The sequence below is a fragment of the Thalassophryne amazonica genome, chromosome 22 (genome assembly GCF_902500255.1).
Source record: "Thalassophryne amazonica chromosome 22, fThaAma1.1, whole genome shotgun sequence".
Classification (NCBI taxonomy): Eukaryota; Metazoa; Chordata; class Actinopteri; order Batrachoidiformes; family Batrachoididae; genus Thalassophryne; species Thalassophryne amazonica.
In genome coordinates, this window is record NC_047124.1 from 4,524,219 (window position 1) to 4,543,030 (window position 18,812).

The 18,812-nt window shown below is 41.9% G+C and overlaps 1 protein-coding gene and 1 long non-coding RNA gene across 2 annotated transcripts in view; one reads left to right on the forward strand and one right to left on the reverse strand.

Annotated features, from left to right (window-relative positions):
- trhde.2 (thyrotropin releasing hormone degrading enzyme, tandem duplicate 2) overlaps window positions 1–18,812 on the reverse strand; it is a 203,567-nt gene that overhangs the window by 90,140 nt on the left and 94,615 nt on the right.
- On the forward strand, window positions 126–18,437 carry LOC117503846. The gene is made up of 3 exons (XR_004558683.1): window positions 126–236; window positions 8,235–8,239; window positions 18,426–18,437. It is a non-coding gene; the product is annotated as an uncharacterized LOC117503846 (long non-coding RNA).

An 18,812-nucleotide genomic window follows, 5' to 3' on the forward strand; every position in this document is an offset into this window, starting at 1 on the left:
AAAATATTTCTTATATATATAAAGGGAAAAAACTACGGAAAAAGCCTGAAAAAACTAAGTTATTTAAAGTTGAGCTTTTATGGTCTCCGAAAAAAGCTGTAGTTTATTTGTTAATTTTTTTAAGAAGTGAACCATTTACAAATTAAAGTGTTCACTCAGATCAACTGTGCTAAAAGGCTAAGCTAACGTTAGTTGATCATTAAATCTTCACAGCAATGCAGTAAACGTCACGTTTTGTTTTTATATTATTCTCACCTCGACAAAGCTGCAGAACTACGAGGTCTATTAGAAAAGTATCCGACCTTATTATTTTTTTCAAAAACCATATGGATTTGAATCACGTGTGATTGCGACAAGCTTGAACCCTCGTGCGCATGCACCTCTCTCTCGTCTTTTCCAGGAGCTTCAAACAGCTTTCTCCCCTTCCTAAGGCATGTTACCCTCTGATGGAAAGCAGCTGCAGTTACTCCCACGGAGTGTGCAAAGAAGAATTCTTTTACTGTATAGTAATAATAACAATAATTCTTCACTTTATTCATTCCCTGAGGGAAATGGGGACTCTGCTTTTAACCTGTGCTAATCACAGACATTTGCCAAACAATGTGATCACACTCGGAGCTTTGGGCAGCATCTGAGCAGCAGCCACGGGCCAACTCCAGATCTTTACATACCTCACTGGTCAGTGGTTGTGTAAGCAGCACACAAACATAATAAGCATGTGTTTTTAATAATAGGAGGACACTGGAGCGCCGAGAGGAAACCTCACGCAGAGACTGAGAGAACATGCAAACTGAAAACATAAAAGAGCTGAGCACGGGCGGATTAGAATCAAACCTTTTTACTGTGAAGCAAGACTGCTAACCACTGAGCCACCATGGTGAGTTTTCTGAAAGGTTTGGTGGTGGTTGAAGCAGAAATACCATCACCAGACACCCCCCAAAAAGCATTTTGATTGATAGTCTGTCACAGTCCTGTAGGAACCTTATCAGTCAGCAGCAGCGCCGAATTTCACAACTTCTTTTTCTGTTGTTTCTTCATCATATATAATTTCTTCTCACAAAACAATTAACTAGACTACTTAAGATATCTAATTAGGTAAAACCAGTATGTTATCTTCCACAACAAGCCAGCCAAAACAGGTCTGGATAATAATTAGTATTCCAAACACAGCAGAGGTAATGTGTGCAAACGTGGACAGGCAGCAGCAGCAAATAGAATAAATTGATTTCTGCCTCCTGATATTCTAATTAACAGACTGCAAACACAAACGGTGCACAAAGAGGAAAATTAGGTGAGAGAGTCTGTTTCAACGATGATATCAGACATTACGCACACAAACGGCACCAAATGTTAATCCAGTAATTAAACTTTTCTTTCAAAACATCATTTGGCTTCACTGTGTTTGTTTATTAAATGTTGGCTGTGACAAAAGAGAGCGGCTCAAACAGCATATTAAACATTCAGTGAATTTCATTTCCTGAACAACAACACTTATTTGTCTCTAATTTTAAACCCTCTGCCATAAATGTCTCAATACCTTCTCATCTCTTTGTAAAAATCAGCCTATTCTCATGAAAAACTCAAAGCAAAATGTACGGTAGAATGCTGCACAAAGATTTGTATGTAGTCGGACATATTTTTGTGCGGCTTTAGTGCATATCCCACACAGTTTCTGGTGTGACATCACTAACACAAGATGGCAGATTTTCTGAGGAAAAATAAAAAGTGGTGAATCATCTTTTCCTTATTATTATGTTTGGGTGTCAAAAATCCAACCTGTCTTCCACGTCATAACACCTGGGTATTGGATCAAGTAGTGGATTGCCTGTCGGAGGACCTGGTGTGCCTGATATGCCTGGTGGGGGACCTGGACACAGCGCGGACGTGGTGTGCCCCGTGGCTGCTACGGTAGCTATGAAGGCCCAACAGGAACCCTCAGCATGAGACAGCTAATGCAGCTCTGGTGGAATAAGTCCTCAACGGTGGATCAGGTGGAAGAGGTGATGGCTTGTAACTTAACAGTCGTGAGGGCAGATGAAGGCTGTAGGCAGGTTCTCAGACCCCCAATCGTCTGGGATTTCCCAGCCATTTGACCAGACTAAGGATCTGTCAAGTTTCGTGTGCTTGTTGGGGTGAAACGACACTCACAAATCCACACACAGGCGTGTCTAGATTGACTCAGTCATCCTGTCAGAGTTAACCAGGAGACAGTCTTCCTCACCACAGAGGAACTGCCACGATTATAAAACGTTAACCCCTAACCTTTACCAAGAGGCAAATGCGCATTTCTAAATGGTTTAAGTGAAACACAGGTAGCACATCAGCACAGGAATTCATAGGAAAACACGTGCAATGTAGTGCTTAAATTTCTTATCACATTCTATGAAGTGCCATAAGGATATGTTGGAAAAATAGCAAAACAACTGAAATAACTATTAATTATCAATTAAAATCTTTACAGTTAATTCAGTAGCCCTTTGTGTGACACGCCCACCGCACCGACCCTGCGCTTTGTGCGACACACCCACCGAGCCGTCCTGGCCTTTATGCGGCGCGGCCACCGAACCGTCCTGGCCTTTATGCGACGCGCCCACCGAGCGAGGTCCTGCCCTTTATGCGACACGCCCACCGAGTGCCGGTCCTGCACTTTATGCCGACGCACCCACCGAGCCGTCTGCCCTTATGCGACACAACCACCGGAGCGTCCTGCCCTTTATGTGACGCGCCCACCGGAGCCGTCCTGGCCTTATGCGACACGCCCACCGAGCCGTCCTGGCCTTTATGCGACGCGCCCAACAAGCCATCCTTTCCTTTATGCGGACGCGCCCACCCGAGGCGGGGTCCCTGCCCTTTATGCGACACGTCCACCGAGCTGCCCTGCTGTTTATGCGACACACCCACGAGCGTCCGTCCTTTATGCGACACGTCACTGAGCGCGGTCCTGCCCTTTATGCGTCGCGCCCACCGAGCGCAGTCCTACCCTTTATGCGACGCGCCCACCGAGCGCGGTCCTGCCCCCTATGCGACACGCCCGCCGAGCCGTCCCGCCCTTTATGCGACACGCCCGCCGAGCCGTCCCGCCCTTTATGCGACACGCCCGCCGAGCCGTCCCGCCCTTTATGCGACACGCCCGCCGAGCCGTCCCGCCCTTTATGCGACACGCCCGCCGAGCCGTCGCGCCCTTTATGCGACACACCCACCGAGCCGTCCCGCCCTTTATGCGACACGCCCACTGAGCCGTCCGGCACTTTGTGCTACACTGTGCATGTTCTTTGCATTAATGTGTACAGCAAAACAAAGAAAACAATACATTCACGTGTAGGCCAACTTTAAATTCATGTTCTGGCTGCATGGTTTGAAACAAAGTAATTAACCTCTGTGTCTGTGTAAAAATACAGTGTCAATAGATCACGTGGCCTGATGTGTAATTAGTGCGTGAAGCTGCTGCAGAGCATCTTTTTCATCTGCTAACTGAAAAACATCGTCATAACCCAATTATCCCGTTAACTGTGTAAACATCATTAGTCCTATTTTCTGCTGTTTTAACTACTGGATGGAGCTCATATTTGAATATAAATGGATGTCATCAGTGGTGTAAATTAAGATTAACAGTGATTTAATCCACTTATAAAGTTAATCCTGGGCTGTCCGAGCAGCCTTTAGGCTGACGATCAGGCTCATTATGAGGATGTCAGCGTTTTGCTTTAGTGCTGTCCAGAGCCCAGCGCGTAGCTTCAGGCTGAACTAGTTCTGTCATTAACAACCAGACGTGAACACATTAAACTAGCGCTGTGCGCAGCCCACATGCTGTTATCATTATTTATTATGATGCTACATATATAACTTAAAGCATCCATCGCCTTCCATAAGGCTCAATACCTTTATCTCTGAGAACATTTTAATGCGGCTGTAGCTCACAAATATCAATAATTAACAACATGACAAAATTGATGATCTTCCTGCCTTCATTTGTCTTTTGGTTTGCAGGAATGTTTAAACACCACAAAACTAAACTAACCACTACATTAAAGGACAGCAAAAGGTTAAAGGACGGCAAAAGGTTTCCATACCTTTTTCATAAATACAATTTCAAAATGACCAGCTACCTCAAAATGTCCTGTTGTTTCTAACCAGGTTTTTAACAATTTGACAGAGGTGCTCAAAAATCATGCATGTGGGAACGCGGACCAGCATCTGCAGAGGTCCTACCATCATCTGAGACCTTCTCAAGAGCAGCGCCAGCCGAAAGAAGCGCGTGCAAACCAGACTGCAACATCAAAGAAACAATGATCCTTTATCTTGTAATTAATAAAGCTAGCAAAGCCGTTTAAAGCAGCATTCATCCAAGAGAATCCAGCGAACACAAAGCCCGACAATCAGTAAAGCCATTAAAACACAGTTCCTGGTTTCCTGCTGTGTTTAGGTACTTTAAGCCCCTTTCACACCAGGCCCACTTCGAGTTGCGTTGTGCGCCGTCATGATGACACCACATGGAAGCAACCCAGTGCCAAGACGATGTAGCTCAACGACACAACAGCACGAGGGACGCAAAGGACGAAGCAAATGGGACGCCAAAAATTAAACATGTTCATTTATTTATTTAGTTTTTTTGCATCCTGTGCTTGATGCAGAAATTAAGTGGTTTCAGTGCAAGTCAGAGCACCACGACGGTACTCAACGTGACTGGAAGCCACACCCTCATAATACAACGTTACCCGACACCAATTTATGATTCCTGCTGTGCTCCATTGTTCCCAAAGTATAAATCACGCAGGATTGTTTTTATACTGTGTACAGAATGCAGTAAAATTACACGCTCAAAAAGAGCACAGAAAAAAAAAATGCTGATTGCAGCTGCTGCAGCTCCTCGCTCTTAAATTCTCTCACAAATGTGTTTAAATATAGTCCATGAAAGTCCTGCTCACAGACTGATTGCCAGAGACAGGACATGTCCACATCCAGTAAAATATCCGGACATCTCCAGTCCACTCACGGATGATTCATTCACGCGTGCACAAGTGAACAATCAAAAGAAAGAAAAAAGTCTGGCTGCTGCAGTTCCTCACTCTCCCCCAAACTCTCTCATCATTCTGTTAAATAAAGGACAAAAAAGGATATAAATCCTGCTCACAGACTGATTGCCAGAGACATGACATGTCCACATCAAGTATAACTCCAGACATCTCCACATTTACTCATGGACGGTTTGTTCGCATGCGCGCATGCATCTCGTGATCAAAGAAAGAAAGATAAGCTATAACAGAACTCAGAGCGCAGCCCTGCAGCCCTGCGCAAGAACAAATATAAGGTGCACTTACACGAGCATGCCTTTGCTTCAGGCAACAGCACAACCTGTGTCGTGATGATCCCATCCACTGTGTTCACAGCTGGACGCTGTTCTTTGTTCTACTGGCTGCCACGTGCTCTGCACTGGATGCTACGCATATAAAATAATTATTTCGTGGTGGATTAATCATTTTTTTCCTGCAAATTAGCCCTGTTCACTGCTTCTTTACTCCACTTGACAAGCTGCACGTTGTGCTGAGATTAGATCGTGCCACATAGCATGACATTTATGTGTGAAAGATTTTTTGAACATTTCAATATTCTCTGTGCGCAATAGCACGCACCGGCACCCGTGGCGTCCTGTCTGCACCTGTTAAAGACGAGTTTACTCTCCAGCACCACACATCATGACAGGTCGTGCTGTTGCATGAATGAAAAACATGCTCGTGTAAATCCCCCTTAACAGAATCCTCTGCATCTCTCTCTCTCTCTCTCTCTCTCTCTCTCCCCTACCTGTCTGACTCTCGGCCTGATATCATTACGTTTTAATAAAGGGATTAATCATCCGTGCTCTCGCTCCGTTCTCTGCCCTAAATCAGAACAAGTCTCCAGGACACACCAATGCCGCGGCGTCAACACGGAGAATACAGTGGCTTCTGACAGGGCCTAATTTGGTCGCTGACACGTGTTCTAATTTCTCCAGTCGTTTAGGGAGCCGCTAATTAGCCGGACCGGCCACACGCAGACATCAGTACACACAGACGGCACAGAGACCGTCTACGGCGTCACTTCTTCTTCTGCTGTCTGAATGTCAGTGTGCTGACAAACACACCGTGTCAAACAGGCTTTCATTTGTTCATCTTCCTGATGCTCAATCTGTTATTGGAGACGCTTTTTCCCCCAGATCACAAGTTTATTTTTACTCTGTTGAATGTGTCTAAATTGTGTTAAAAAAACAAACAAACAAACAAAAAAACCAAATGCAAACATAAAACAACAGTACAAGTAATTTTAAAAGATGGAGTTAGCTTCTAATAGTAGCTGAAGTTAATGAATAAAATTAATCAGATAATGTTGCTCATTAATTAATGATTTTTAAAAAAATAATTCAACCTTATCATTTTCATGTTAGATATTTAGGAATAAGGAAGCTATCGGCTAACTAAGCCAGTCTAGCGAGCTTGGTGTCCCATTGAATCATTAGCCTGCTAGTTAGTGCAGTTGCAGTGAATCCGTTTGACTGTAAACTGCATCCATATGTTTTTGGAATAGTTTACACTCTGTTAGAACATTATTTAATTAAACTGGATTATGTGACATGGCTGGCTAATACGATAGCTAATTGGACTAGCCGTGAAAGGGTATTACTGCCATGCTACATGTGAAAGTTCACCTAACGTGAGCTCAACATAGATTACACAAGTGAATAATTAGACTGAATGAGTTCTGATCAAATTCATTAAAATTCACTTTGAAGAAAAGAAACAAACTGCAAAAATCTTGATTGGCCAGCTCCGGTCTGCTCTGCAAACAGACAATAAGTAACTGTTTGTTAATAAAGACCATTTGAATTTCACACATAGAAGAAACAGATGAATGCAGTGAAGGGCAAGAGTGAGGGGGATGTTACCATGGCAACGGTGGGTCACCGAGTTGGCGAGAGGTCAGTGAACTCTGTGTTCCAGAAAAATGACTTAAGTGAACCACAGTGGAACGAGAAAGATCACATGGTGACCTTGGCTCTGGGTCCAGGAAGAGTTTCTGGCCCACAACCAACAAGCACTCACACAAACACACCCCTGCCTACAGGTAGTGCTGTGGTCACCATGGCAACTGATGTGTGGATGTGCATCAAGGTCCAGCACTGCGATTCAGCTGTCAACTCGCCTCTGCACACACAGGAAGCAGCTAAGCTATACTGAGTCGTAACGAAAGATGAGTCAGTACAAGTCCTGCCCACTAAAACTGCAACTCTGCATTCAGAAACTATCATAATGTTAGCTCCTTAAAACAGGAGTGGCCAAGGGTCAGGCTAAAAGTCCTGTAAGTCATTTTATAACATTTATAACATTAGTAATAATTCTGTTCATATATTTGAAATATATATAACTGGAAATATATAATGAAATGAGCCTCCCAACTAAAATGTACTTCCTTCACTTCCTGCTATAAATCCTGGTTTAAGTCCTTCGCTCTTATTTAACAGTAGATGGTGGAATGACTAGTTTATTGTGAAGAATGTGGCATCTCCTCAAAAACAAATCATAGCCATAAAATTAACTATATTTAAAAAATGATAGGACCACGGATCCACCATTCAAGCCTATACGTTTTTGTCTAGCAATGGCAACAGGCACAGTTTCTCATGTGTCAAATGACAGGATGCTCAGTGGGGCAAACAGCATTGTGGAAAAGAAAATGACAAACGTCAAGACTTTAATATAGTTTCATTTCATTTTTTTGGAAGGGGGCTTATTTGAAAAACACATGCAACTTCATATAAAATCTGTTTAACTAAATGTGTTTTTAGTAATCATTCCGTCTAAACATGAAGTCAAGTCCTTTTGTAAAGGTTTTCTGTCACTTTGTACAAAGTAAAGGTTTTGTTTATTATATGTTGAGGAGTAATAAGTCTTTACTTTTATGTCAAAAACACACACACGGATCATTAAAGTGTTAAAACCTTTAGCATTTAAACTTAAAAATATATTTTCAGATCCCAATTAAAAAACTGACAAATTATTTTTGATGAAATAGCAAGTTCTTGATAAGTCTGATCAATCCACTAAGTTATGAGAAGATTGTCCGTATGTTGGCATGATTACAAGTTTTCAAGTGAAACAGGACACTGATGAACACATAAGGTCTCCATTGGAGGTTTGTTATAAAAACCGATAATACCATACTGTGCGCCCCCTAATGGTGAGCTGATGGTAGACGATTTACAGAGTTTGTCTATATCTTTTCAAAGATTGTCACGTACAACATACAACTTTTTCTTTCAACTGTTTAAGGATTATTTCAGTCTAAAGCAGAAATTGGTTGTTAAAATACCAATGTAAGGACTAAAAGTGTTTAGCTGAGTCAGTCTGTGTGTGTAACTGAGCTTAACTCGTGCAGACAGTCAGCACAGTGATTAAACATCTCTAATTGAGGCCTTTAAATACACAGAGGAGCCGACGTGAGGCTGAAGTAGCTATTTTGGTGTCACTTTAAGATGACATGCGCGCTTGTCTTGTAACACACACACACACACATGCACACACACATAAAATCTAGGTGTGTGCTCGCTGACCTATTGCTGCCAAAATCAAAGGCAACAGAAAACAGACAGAAAAATAAATGAAAAAAATGATGGAGAGAACACGCAGTTTGTGTGGAAGGAGGGAGAAAAAAGCACAGTCTGAATTTTCCAACATGTATACTGCAACACAGAAACAGTTCACCTGAGGAAACACTGATCGATTCCAGTATTGATCCAAGGTCTGAGTGGATCCTTCTGCCGCACCTGTAATGAGGCTTTGTGGGGTTTGGTACTAAACTTCTACAACAGTTTGGCTGATGCGTGTTCAGCGCTATACAGCAAGAAGAACAGTGGATACAGAGGCCCCGCTCAAACGCACTGTGCCAACATATGAAAAGCCAAAGATCTTCATGGCTTGAGGTTTGATGATCATCATCTCAAACCAGCTGAGGAGGATTTGAGGGTCAATCACCTGCCTCCAAATAGAGGCCAGTGCAGAACTCCACCAGAAATGGAGATGGGTACTTTTTGTAGTGTGATTGAGCATGCTAAGTGAGTCCACATCCAAAGATATATCCCTTGGCCTGATGTGCTATATAATCCCTGCAGTATCTTCTGGGTCGACCTGCGTCTACTCCCCGTTAGGGATGGCAAGAAACCCTCAGAAGTAGAAAAGCTTGAATCTTCGACTGGACTTGGTTGACTGACGCGAGGACCTTTTGCTTCAAATCGCAGAAGCTTCCTCAGCTAAAATTCTTCTCTACAAGAGTCAAGACAGAAGTCAGACTACCAGAGCAAGAATTTTAGCTGAGGAAGCTTCTGCGATTTGAAGCAAAACGTCCTCGCATCAAGCAACCCAGTCCAGTCGAAGATTCAAGCTTCTCTACTATGGAAACCACCTGGACAACTGAGCGCCTACACAGAAACCCTCAGAAGAGGTTTCTCTCAGTCAACTTATTTGCAGCATTACAGCAGCAAGATTCAAGTTGCTCAGACTATTTATGACTAATTACAGCATATAAGATTAATTTGAATTCTGCCAACAAGCAGAATAACAAATGCCAACCATTTTGATAATCAATCATTTTTAGTCATTTATCAAGTTGACCTGTCAAACTTCAGAACCAGCTAAAGTTTCTCAAATATGAACAGCTGGTTGTTTACATTTTGGACTCTTGGGTTTAAAAAAAGCCAGTAAATTTTTCTCTTTGGTCTGCTGGAGGTGAGTTTTTGTTTTTATTAACCATGAGACTTAAAATTAAGTACAACGAAGTATTCAAATGCAGAAACATCTCAGCTCGCACAACAAAACAAAACTGGCTTTGATAATAATAATTGTGTCACCATGAAATTCAACAGCAAATGCCAGAAGAGTTCGACCAAGGTCATTAATGAGGAAAGACTCTGCACTAATCTGCCCCCTGTTGGACAAGGTTTGAAAAGGATTTTGCTCCGTACACAGTAAATTCTGACACACCTCGCTCGCATTATGTTGTGTAGTGACACTGACGACTGTTCCTTTAAGCAGTTTGAAATATTAAACGAAAGACTCGTCGTCCTTCGCATCATGAATCAAAACCATTGCATCAATATGCTGAAGTGTCAGATTACATCACCATGAGAGTAAACACAAGTTCTCTGTTCATCATCAGTACTTTCTAATAGCTGGTGGAGATTCTCAGCGAGTAGCCTACCAGCTCTAGGTGACGGCGGTCAATAGCGGTCGGCACTGATGCATGCAGGGATACAATGCATTGTGGTAAATGTCAGATCATCATGTCAACTGAAGTGATGTAACTAATTTTCTATGGTCGCAGTGCTTCAACTTAAAAAGAAAGTCCATATTTGCAATGATATGGAGCCTAAGTGAAATATTTTTTTGCTTTTAAATTATTGCTCTTATCTCAAACTGTTGTATAAATAAAGTGCTGTGGCAGCAGATTTCTCCCTCTCTGGGACTCTGGAACTCGCTCAGATCGTGCCGTGATCAAACGCCTCTAATTGGCGTGTTTAAAGATACAGCAATGACGTGTGGTAACGCTTCAGTTTTGGCAGAGTGACAAACACAAAGTTAATTATCTCATGTCACAAAGCAAAGTGAGGACCCGTCTCCAGTGTCTTTATCACCCTCGTACTTAGTCTCTCCGTCATTGCTCTTAAACAAACGGTCACCTTCCCTCTGTCCTGCAGGCGTACCCCTTTAATTGGTTTCACTTTCGGATAAATCTCCCCTGACATTCTGCCTCCCTGAGCAAAAACCTACAAAGCAAAAACACATCTATCAGTCACCAGGACACAACTGAGTATTGATGACATAGCAGCAGGACACAGAGGGGGGAATCTGAAAGCAGCTGTTTCACTGCAGATTTGCTACAAAGTTGGACCTCAGTCAGAGACCATCAACACCATTACACTTGGGCGCCACCTCGAGCCAAAGCTCCACCCCATTTACAGACCTCCCACTCATTTCTCTTACATCACCTTTCAGAAAACCTGCTGTAATTTTTCAGACCACACTGTGAAGTAGATCAGCCAGTAATCCTCATTTCAGTGGGGATCAGGTTGTGTGGTTGTGTTTTACTGCATCTATAAGGAAGTGACAAGTTAACATGATACAAGACTGACCACTTCCAAAAAGAAGACTTGCAAGTCTTCTTTTTGGAAGTAATCAAAACAGTCCTTGCGGAACTCTGCTGCTGATGTGATTGTTCCATTGATACATATCCCAACTGGGACGTCGGAGTCACTTGAAGCGCATTAATCACTTGTCCACCAGGTAAATATTAGCAGCACGTATATCAGAAACTAAAATTTTCCTGCACATTTTGTACAAAAAGTTTTTTTTTCTTTTACAAAAATATGCTTTTGTTGAATAGCTAAAAATGGTCTCTTTTGTAACATGCAGTTTGCAAATGTATGAAACATAAAACCCTTCTGTTTTAAACTGTAGTTTTAACGCAAACAAAGAAGGAAAATAAAATCAGAAGTAGACTGGATATATATATATATGGCATAATGATCATTTGAAAACTTTTCTCAAAGTAAACAGGTCTGCTTTCTTATCCACAGGAATTCCTGTGAGAGATGATCGGGATTCCATCCATCACCTTTTACTACAGTCTGCTGTGCCGACAGGATTCCCAGAACATCCAGCCCATAAACAAAAACGGTGTAATTCCAGTAAACAATCGACAAAGCGGCTCCTCCCTGACCATTCTGTATTGCAGTCTCCAGAAAAACAACCATCACCAGATTTCTCCCCTGGGCATGGATACGGGAAGCCTTCTGATCACTTTGAAAAAGAACTCAGAGGCTGGAGTCTTATTTACTTTGTGTTGTTTTTGTCTCAGGAGAACACTGACATGCAACAGCGGATAGATGGACATGTCCCACGATGTCCTCAGGAAGGTGCAGCTTGAGGTGTTAGAGGCCACAAATCCTGTGGTGTTCTGGACCTGGCAGATCATTTTCAAGAGCAGAACCAGCTCATCAAAGTGATCTCAAAGCTTTATATGCAAACCATGATGCACCACCATGGACACAGATAGATATGTCCATAAAAATAAAGCCTCCAAACATCATTGGCTGACTAAAGTCATTTTGTTTTGGGGCCAGTTAAGCTTGAAATCCAGTAAACAATTAACAGTGGAATCAAAAGAAAGAAAATTAAGATTTACCGAAGCCCCTGAAAAAAACAGGAATCTTTCCAACTTGATGCATTTACTGAATCACTTTTCTGACAACACAAGAATTCCATCACTTGTAAGTCCCCAGTGTGCACGTGTGTGCATGTTATAAAACCCTAACATGAAAGATGCATCTTTTACAAATATACCTATTATTAGAAGACATGCTTTTTGTAAATAAGTGAGCAGGGAAGATGTGTCTTGTAAATATCTCTACAGGAAGGAGGATACGCCTTTTCTAAATAATCCTTGTAAATAATTTAGTAGGGAAGATGTCCCTTTTGTAAAAGTCTTTACATGCCTTTAGTAAATAACAGCACAGGAATGATGTGTCTTTCGATCCTGAACAGGAAAGAAGGTGTGCTGTTGTAAATACCAGAACATATACATGTGCATATGTCTTTCATTACATTAGATAGAACTTTACTGATGCCTTGGGAAGACTCCCTCAGAGGAAATCCAAGTTCTAGCAGCAATGTACAGCAGCACACAGGGTAAGAAGCACACAGAGTATCAAAAGTGAAAATAACAGTTTGCAAATATAAATATGAGTACAAACACACAATATAAATACCAGACATACTGATCAATACTGGTTTACTGGCTACTAGTGTTCCTCTCATTTTCATGCTTATTCCTGACCTATGTCTTCCTGGTTCAGTCTGGAGTTTTCTGAGTGTTTCTGGGAGTTTTATGTTAAGTTTTTAAGTGTGTATGTTAACTTTGTAAAACCGGGCATTTTACTGATGTTTTGCCACAGAGTTATAATGTAACTGTTTGTGTTTTGATCACTTTTAAAATGGCAGATGGCATTACAGCTGCATTGTGTGTGCAGTGAGTGTGCCCTCTGGCCTTTCTATAATATAACTCTATGGTTATAGCAGTTATACAAATTGATATATATTTTTTGCAAAAGTACATGAACCCAACTAAATAAAAATAACGGCACATTTTTCAGAAAAAAATGAGTGCATGTGTACTTTTATAGGCTACACTGAAGCAGCTATTAAAAGGCGACAGAGAGCGTGCACCTTCATTTTAGCATATCTGTCCAGTCGCCTTTGTTGCTTCAATTTTTTTGTTCTCCTTAGCAGTATTTTTTTTCCCACTACTGAGAATTATGGCTTAAATTTAATCCCCAACTGACACAGAAGTAGCTGGAGATGCTGACATCTTTAACAAAGACACAATCACAGTTACTGAGCGAGCAACGCTGCCATCCTTAAGGCCTCCTGACACTTGCATGACTTTGATCTGCGCACTTGCACGCACATTGCCGTGATGATCCCACCTGCTGTGTTCCCAGCTGGACGCCGTGCTTTGTTCCACTGGCTGCCACGCGTTGTGTGCTGGACGCTGCGTCTGTAAAATAATTATTTCGTAGCAGATTAATCATTTTCTCTTCGAGTTGGCTGTTGAAAACGGCTCCAATCGCTTCCTGAACCTGAATCACAGAGGAGCGCTCCAGCAGTACTTTTGTGATAAATTTAACATCCTTATAATCATTCAGACGAGCGGCGCCTCTAATTTACTCGACTTGACAAGTTGCACGTAGTGTTGGCGAGTAGAACGTGCAATGTTCAGTACCACTTCACATTTGTTGCACGATATTTATGCGTGAAAGATTTTTTGAACATTTCAAAATTCTCTTTGCGCAGTCGCACGCGCCGGCTCCCTTCTGACGTTCAGTCTACACCCGTTAACGAAGAGTTTACTCTCCTGCACAACACAGTGTGTACAAGTGCGTGCATCAAAGTCGTGCAAGTGTCAGGGGGTCTTTAGGCACCGCCGGTGTGAGAACAAGCAATTAAAGCTGTGAGAACATCCATTATAAAGTCAACAGAGGTCCAGGTTTTTGTTTAGTGTTGCAGATCACCTCATTAACCTTGAACCTGATGCCATCCTGCTCTCTGCGGAGAAGTCAATCCACCTCAAGATCATAAACACCATGTCTGGTCTGTGACAGCTGTCCTCCAGCTCCTTGGACATTATCCCTTTAAACTGCTCTCAGAGGTCCTGGCTGGTTTCTTTCAGCTCTGATCGCTGCTGGAAATAAATTCCTCACCTCTGGCTGTTTCCCAAACGACTGTGCGGTTTGTCCTGGAGAGACCCGGCCTTCATCCATCCAGTCCTCTGAACCACATGCCAAACTCCAAATTACCTTTCAGTGGTGGAGGTCACGGAAGAAAATTGTGGCTAAAAGGCTTTTAGAAGTATATAACTGTGATAACATCTTCATTCATTTCCAGTCTGGTCTGTGCCAGCAGCACAGAAAACCACATACACCCACCGAGCATGACTGACATTCAAGGCAGCACGCGACAACGTCACATCTCAGCAAGATGGCCGAATCCTATAAATGTGTTCCACAATTAAAATGTGTGTGTGTGTGCTGCGCAGAGGGAAGAGGAGTTTCTGTTCCCATAACCTAAGGGGGAACTCTTTTTTCCAACTTGGTCTGTTGGAATGTTTTGAGGTTTTTACTCAGGACAAAAACTAAATGAATCTGTGTAATACTGATATAGAACACCAGCACAGTAACAGGCTACATGGCTACATAACGTTATTGAATGGGACAAGCTAAAACACATTCCTAAAACTGCTTCTTGTCACCACCAAAAATGATCATCATTAGAAGGTAAACATGCACATGTTTACCCACTGAATGTAAATAAACTTTTTAAGATGACTGATTATAGTTAGCCGCTTACCTTAGCCTCATTGTTGCTGCTGCGTCATTAAAAGTTGATTGCTCTGACGTGTGGTTCGTTCTGTAAGACTAAGCTCCACATCTGCAATTAACTATAGTTAGCATGATCACATATGGCGTTGCAAACATAAACGCATATGCTAATGCTAACTGTGTTTAGTGTTTAATTAGCAGCCAAATGTTGATAGACGGTACGAATAGCCCTACACCCCACTTTGAAAAATACTGTCAAATGAATGTCAAGAGAACTTTCATCTTTGTCGAATCAGGCGGATATATTTGTTAGTTTTTCAGCTTTGACGTGCACATCATAAATTTGTTTCCAGCATCACGCAGTAAAGAGAACTCTTAATCGAGTTTTGTAGGGCTGAACCAGGAAAACATTTAACGGCATGAGATAGAACGGTTCGGTTGACACCTTGTTAAGGCCCAGCAGAACGAGCAGACAGTCTCCGATGCTCCTCCAAGTCATGCACCCCTCCTGGTGGATAGACGGAACTGCATTGTGGTGCACAAGCCTTTCAGAAGAGCCTGGGCTGGGCAGGTTCAGGTCCACGTGTGACATAATGACTCTTTCCTGGTTTGATAAAACACTGTTCATACACGCAGGCATCCACAGGGTTAACATTAAACCCTTTGAAAGAGCTGAGAATGAAGTGGACGTGGCTGGAAACGGTTCTGGGCTTCAGTGAGGCGGCAGCAGGCCGACAGCTGACTGGCCCGCAGCGTTGTGTGTCCACGTTTTGCTTCTTTCCATCTGTTGTTGTGCGTCGGCTTGAGGCAGCGGCACGCGACAAGGGGGGGGGAAGAAAAGAATAAAGAAAGGATAAAAGATACACAAGCGGAGGAACATGCATTTCTGTGTGCTGGACCTCAGGCGGTGCTGTCTGTGAATCTCTGTGAATCCCAGATGGAGCCAGAACTCAACAGAACACATTAGTCCACTTGGCGTGTTCAGACGTGCTCAGATACTCAGCGTAACTCTCCTGATGGATGCATCACCTGAGCCTCTGCAAGATTTCTGTGCATCTGAATCCAGAGCCCAGAGAGGCCCGGTTTCATTTCTTTAGTTAGATCAACTTCAGCGATGAAAAGAGGAGAGAAAAAGCAGATCCCAGCTGGGGAGCGAGTTTATCACCAAATAGAAGGAACTCAAATAGCTCACAACTCGTTCACAGCAAAGCAAAAGAAGGAAAGAATACAAATTAGAAAGTAAAAATACACCAAAGTAAGAACAGCAGCTGGAACTCAATTAACTGAAGCATTTTTTTAGTTTTCACAGCTAGAATTGTTTGTTTTTTTTAATTGTTTATCACTTTTTATCACCTGTATGTGAACAGGTAGTAGGATGGAGCCTGTAATGGACATGGCAAAAAAACAAAAACAAACAAACAAACAAACAAACAAAAAAAACAGAGGGGGACCCAGGTCAGATTTTGCGAGACAATCCTCGCTTCTGTAGCACAGAAGACACAGGCGTTTGACATTGGCCACCAACCTGGGATCAGATCAGATCGGACATGGTTATCCTTCCTGGGTAGACATTTCAGACATGGGCCAGATTTCAAAATACTTTTTTTTTTATAGGTGTTACATATATTTTAGGTTTTATATGATATTTTATTTATTTATTGGCTACAACATGGAACTTATGTGCAGTTACTGAATTGAATACAAAAAACAGACCAAATTTGAAGACATTTCTCTTAAAATTGAGGATGTTATTACCACAAATGGACTAACAACTGATCTAGATCTTACAGATTCCTTGTGCGTATACTGTTATATGTTTTGTATGTACGACCGTATGATACACTGTGACAAGTGTGATACTTCAACATGTGATCTTGTTATTTCTGAAGAAATTAAGTAAAATCTAAAAAAAAAAAAAAAACCCCTAGAAAGTCATGAAAAAAAAAAAACAGCATTTGTAGTTCATGTCCAAAATGTCCTATATTCAGGGTCCAAAATAACCCAGGTTGGTGGCCAATGTCCGAAACGTGTCTGAAACGTCCTACAATCGCCTCCAGTGAGTCCTGCAGGTTCACCATCTTCCAGGAGGTTAAAGTTGTCAATTAATTGTTTTTGAAAAGGAAACGGTCCATTTTTAAAGATGTGGATGATTTAAATCTGCTGATGCACTTAACCTGTTTGGTGAGTAATTAATGTAGGGTTACTCAAAGTAACTTTTTTATTATTATTATTCTTATTATTCTTGTGCACAGCAGAAGTCGCTATCTCTTTAAATCTGTCTCTGCTCATCCTCTTTTACCCTGTCTTTCTCTCGGGAACGTGATGTTTTGCATGACAACAGATGGAGCCCTGAGGCTCTGGGACCGAGCCCCCTCCCCAGTAAGGACTGATGTCAGCATCTGTACCAGGGAGTGCACACAGCAGATGCACGTGAACATAACACACATTTATAAAAGCAGACAGGATGTGTCAGCTTGATGTGAAACCAAGAATCCAAAAAGATTCCACACACACTTTATTTCATACCTGCACCTTCAGAAAGTGAAGTAAAACACAAAGTGTCTGTCTATAAAACAGTTCATGCCAGAATTTAAAAACCAGTTTGGCTGAATTTTAAACTGTTTTGTAGCCCGGACAGACCAATTTCAAAATGCTTCTTACCTCAGCTAACTGACAGAGGTAACGTTTGTTTATTCAAATGTGTACACAACAACTCAAAATTGAAATTCTGGCAGGTTCTGATGCAATTCCAAATCTTTTAATATGTGGAAGCTTTCCCTTTGACCTCTTTCTAGATATGACATAAATCTGCTTTATGACATCATACATGTTTCCTAGCCATACTCTGACTTTCAAATCAGCTTTGTCAGAACACTATTAAACATCTTTAATGATGTGAAAAGTATTTTTGGCTAACTTTGAGCTAAACTGTGAAGTTTAGATTGCTCTGAACCAGAAATACATGTTCTAAGCAGATTATAACAAATATTTAAGCAACATTTCATTTTGATTAAAAAATAACCTGCTTTGTAATAATAAAATTAACTTTAAGCTGCTTTAACCAGTAATTTTAACCCAGTTAAAATGAAACAAGGTCATTTTAGCTGTTAACTTATAGTAAATGGTTTAAAATATATTTTAATTTTGGACTCAGACATCTGAAGTTGTGCCTTCAGACCACGAAACATCAAAATGATTAATAATGACTATATAGTTGTGATGGGCATTCAGGAAGTTTTAAGTTGGTGTTTTAAACTTTAATTTAAAAAGCTCTTAAATCTGTGTCTCTATCCAGGTCCAGGTTCTGTTCTGAAGTGGCGTCACTGGTGACCCAACACAGATCGATGTGAAGTCAGACTTCGTCTGGAAATAAGTGAACATGTTCATGACGTAAGCATGTGTTGCCATGAACAATGCAGAGTCTGCCTGATCCCGTGAGCATGTTTGGGAGTACAGAGACCTCAAGCAAGCTGCCGCCACGACGCCACTAACAGACTCTGGCAGGACGCAAGTGTCAAACCCAGAGAAAAGGAGGAGGAGGAGGAGGAGTGGAGGGAAGGACATTAAATACGACTGCTGTGACATGACTCATTAAGCTGGACAAGATGGAGTGTCAACGCCCAAAATGATGCAGAACACTGAGCGGTTTACAGCCTGAGTGATGATGGAATCTGAAGAATTGCAGAAACGTTTCCAACTGTTAAAGGACACATTTATCAGCTGACAGATGTCACGAGACAGGTTTGTGCTGGACAACAGGCATGTTATCAACACGGCGTGACATCACGTCACACGTCAATGCAAAGTGAATCTGAGCTGCAATACCAAAGTCAACAGCAGGGGCAGCAAAACACTTGAAGCAGGAGAAAGGAGAAGAAGAAACTAAACTGAAAACCAAAATGAAATCGGTTTA